At 29.2% G+C, this 4,285-nt stretch overlaps 1 long non-coding RNA gene across 1 annotated transcript; it reads right to left on the bottom strand.

Moving 5' to 3' along the window:
- Window positions 1–460: 460 nt before the first annotated feature.
- Window positions 461–1,733, bottom strand: LOC117168123. Its single transcript, XR_004466461.1, has 3 exons — window positions 1,563–1,733; window positions 1,167–1,433; window positions 461–605 (listed from the first exon to the last, which is right to left on the bottom strand). It is a non-coding gene; the product is annotated as an uncharacterized LOC117168123 (long non-coding RNA).
- Between the last annotated feature and the right edge of the window lie 2,552 nt (window positions 1,734–4,285).

Below are 4,285 nucleotides of genomic sequence, written 5' to 3'. Positions count from 1 at the left end.
GGGTATTACTCGTAGTTGGACCATGTTGCTCGATAAAAATACTACAAGCGTGAATAAAATGAAAATGTAAAACCACAGAGTCAGGAATATTTAGAAAAATTTGTGATAAATATCAACGGGAATAGAAACTGAATAGAAGCGAAAAATCTGCTGATAATCTACCCTTGGATTGAAATCCATGGCTAAGTAGCTTAGTGTAGGAATATTAACTTTTTTACGCAAACCAAGAAGCAGACTTAGAGAAAACATAAGATTGAGGGGACAACCGATTATTAGCTCAACTACATCTTTTGGCTTCTTAGCCAAATTGGCACAGCAAGCACTTATTTTATGACATTTTATTTTAAAACAGTGCAGCAAATCTTTATTACTAATCCTGGATTCAACTAAATTTTTGATATCCCTAGCTTTTTTTCATGCAACTTAATTAAAAACTTATTGTACATTTAACATATATTGTTTATTAAAATTGAGTATGTTAAATAATATGAATGTTTGCTGGAGATTTGGTGATTGATACAAAAACACGCACACATGGACACAAATTGAAGGTTGGAGTTTCGAGGGCGGGCATCTCCTGGCATTGCTCGATGTTGTTTTTTATCCTATGACAAATGTGAGTGAAAATATTCGTCAGAAGATAATACCGAGTGTACTAGTAATCGTAAATAATAACAATAACCACTAAAGCAGCGTTAACGAGCGTAACATTAAATATATCAATAATAATAATAACGATAATACCTGTAATTATAAATGTAACAGAACTAATAAGGAATGCTAATAATTATGGTAACTATAGCAATGTTAAATACTATATAATAAATAACTTATTATTCGTTAATAAACGTGATAATCGACGACGACAATGACGAGGACGAGAACGACAGAACCGATAACGATGATGAAGATACATACACATAAATACACATATACATGTTGTTGACAATTTGCGGCGTATAATCAGTCGATTAACCGGTCCGGTTGGTAATCGATTGCACGGCGTTACCGGAGCATGCTTGTATGCCACGTGGAAAGGGGTCGTTTTTAGGACCTGTCCTAAACCCTTTCGTCACAGAAAGCCCTATCAATCACGCGTCTTCCCATACGACTCCAATTCCGCGGTGATAACGCGGTTAGTTATCAAAAAAAGCTGATTTTTTTACCCGAACACCTCTCTCTTCCCATCACAGCTGTTGGTCCCTTTCTTGCTTTCGAAGAGCAACTTTCCACTAATAGCATGTAAGTTTCCAATTTAGGACTGATAAATTTAAATTTAGAGTGTAGTCTTCAGTTCTGGACCCAGTTATTTCATTATAAGAATGAGGTGATACCTTCATGGAATATCAATGGTTAATCTGAATGTGCTTTAATCGTATATTCCTGTTACCAAGCGTCACCAATCTCTTGACAATTCAGGAATAATGTCCGTGCTAAAAAATTATTGATTCAGTCTGGGGTAACATGCTTCTCAGATGATAAGGAAAGATGCAAATTTAGACGAAAATTTAGAAATAGTTGCAAGAAGATATGATAATAATTTGACAAGAAGTAAAGTTTACCTTATTTTTCAGATATAAATATATTATTCTTAGAATTACTCTCGCTAGTTTTCATTTTCGAACTCATTTAAATGTTACTATTTAATATTTATTCGTTTGCAAATATTTTAATAGTGATTATCTAAATTCAAACCTTAAATTTTTGTATTCAAAAAGAGTGATATATCGTAATCCATGCGAACGTGCTAGCATGTATGTGACAAGCTGTCACTGAATATAAATTCTGTTTTTTGATTGGCCATCAGCCATGTGCGAAGAACTTCGCACGCAACGGTTTCAAAAAATTAATTATACATTTTTTAAGATACTGCCAGTACTACCAATTTAAATTTGTATAATAAAAATAATTTCTGAATAGGTATGCTTTCTCTGTTTCTTCCTACTTTTCGTGAATACGTACGATATTGCATTAATCCGACGACTTAAGTTCACTTTACTAAGGCGACTTTCTACTAATTCAAATTTTCTGATAGTATTCCAAGCAGTAATTTTTTAGCATGAACTGAATCAATAAAAGTTTATGATGTGGTACATGGCGATAACAGGAAGCTATCATTATAAGGCAACCCTAATACATGTGAGCGACTTAGCCCTTCAAAAAAATTATTTCCTGATGTAAATTTACTTTTAGTAGCAAAATCAAATACAAAACAGAAATCTGAGTTAAAAGAATAAGAATGATATAAAATCGAATATCAAGCATAAAAATGGGCTGTATTTTATTTTAAGTTCGGATTTTTTGGATAAGAATAGTAATTTGCGCTTAATGTCAATTCCCACGTTTCGACTTTTTTCCAAAATAATGTCTAAATCCATCTTCTCTGGGCTTGCTTTTTATTTTTAAAATAAAAAACAGATGCAAGTAGAACGTCTATTGCAGCGATTCATAACTCTTTTAATGGCAATTACAAAAACTACATGAAAAGATTGATTTTAATTTTTCCTTTACGAAAATAAGGGTAAGAGGAGTTTTATAGAATATACCATTTGTTTATGTGATTTTAAACTCATTTATCCCATTTATGCCTACTGGGTTGATAGTGACTAACTTTGTGTAATTTGCATGTAAGTAATCCGCTGTTAATTTAAACTGATTTAAATGAATGATTTTAAGGTATATCGTCATTTTTATTCAAAATTAATTGTCAATTCAAATAATTTGCTAAGAAATTTTATTAAAAACATTGAAAACAGTTAAAATGGACATAAATGGGTTAATAGTAATAAAAACATATTGTCTAATACAATTACGACAGCGGTTTAAACTTTTTTTCATTAGAAAGAAAGTTTAAGTTTTTTTGAAAATTGCTTCCTTCTGGGATAAAAAGAATAAATAATTGATAAACGATGCCTTTTTCAAATAATTAAACTATTTTTTTGACATTTATTTTTGAACACACGAAATTTTTATCATCATCATCAGAAGAGTTAAAAATGAACCGAAATTTTCATTCAAAATAATTGGGCTTAATTCAATTCAGATTATTTATGAATGAATTAATTTTTACCCTAAATTCAAAATATTTTCGTATTTTTTTTAATTTGAATGCAATAAATATTGTATTGAAAATTTAATTTCTTATTTTGTTAAAATTATTTCTGGATTAATATCAATACATCAGCAGCCTATAATAATTAATATTGTGATTAATATCCAATTTTAGTTTAATAAAATAGTATTAAATTTCAAAAACTGTTATGGTTCACATATTTAAATTTAATGAGATTCCTAGAAAACATTCCATTTTTTTAAATTATTTCCAGAATAATATTAATATATCGGCAGCCTATAATAATTAATATTGTAGTTAATGTCTTATTTTCAATTTAATAAAATTGTGTTTAATTTAAAAAAATTTTATGTCTCATATTTAAATTTATTGAGATTCCTAGAAAAGATTCCATTTAAGAAATAAAGTAAGAGCCAAGTTTAAGAGCCTTCAGAAAAAATTTAAAAAAATTGTTAGTACTAAATTTGATTAATGCTAAAAAAAGGTGTATCTGTATAATTTTACACCTATGGAGAAATTTTATTCTTTAAAACATTAAAGAATAAATTTAAAAAAAATGTATATCTGTTTATGTAAACAAATAATTTATTTTCGCAATTTCATTTGTAAATAAATGACAAATTAATTTACTATATTAACTATTCGTATAATTCCATGAAGGTGGGAAATTAGGGTTCAGTTGTACGTAAGGTGTCCTTCTCGATTATATAGCTTCTTTTGAATTTGTTATAACAGCCAACACCGAATAACAGATTTCCTAATGACTCAAAACCCGTCATAACTTCATAAACGACCAAAAATCAAAAAGTAGTTTTTACGAAACTTCCCTATGAAGATGCTATTCGCTGAGTCGTAAACGTATAATGCAATGCATTTAATTGATGATACATTTTCAAACAAGTTTTTGAAACAAGTTTTCAGCTTCAAAATAGTTTCAAGGTAATTGAAACTCAGTAGATCTTCTTTCAAGTAAGGAAAAAACTCGCTTCTACTTGACCCATTTCTTATGGGTTCACATTTTTATACAATCAGAAAGGTGTAAGAAAAGGTATTAAAGTTTTACTGATAAATCGATATTCTCTGAAGTACAGGAAAATTTTCTGGACTACTGAGTAAAAAGGTAATTTCGATTTTACAGTAGAAAATTACATTATTACAAAGTCATTGAGAATAAAATCACTCAGGCAGCATTATTCGATTACAAATCTTTCT

Source organism: Belonocnema kinseyi, chromosome 2 (assembly GCF_010883055.1).
Source record: "Belonocnema kinseyi isolate 2016_QV_RU_SX_M_011 chromosome 2, B_treatae_v1, whole genome shotgun sequence".
Lineage (NCBI taxonomy): Eukaryota > Metazoa > Arthropoda > Insecta > Hymenoptera > Cynipidae > Belonocnema > Belonocnema kinseyi.
Note: the sequence above shows the minus strand (reverse complement) of the source record. Positions and strands in the feature narration are given on the sequence as shown.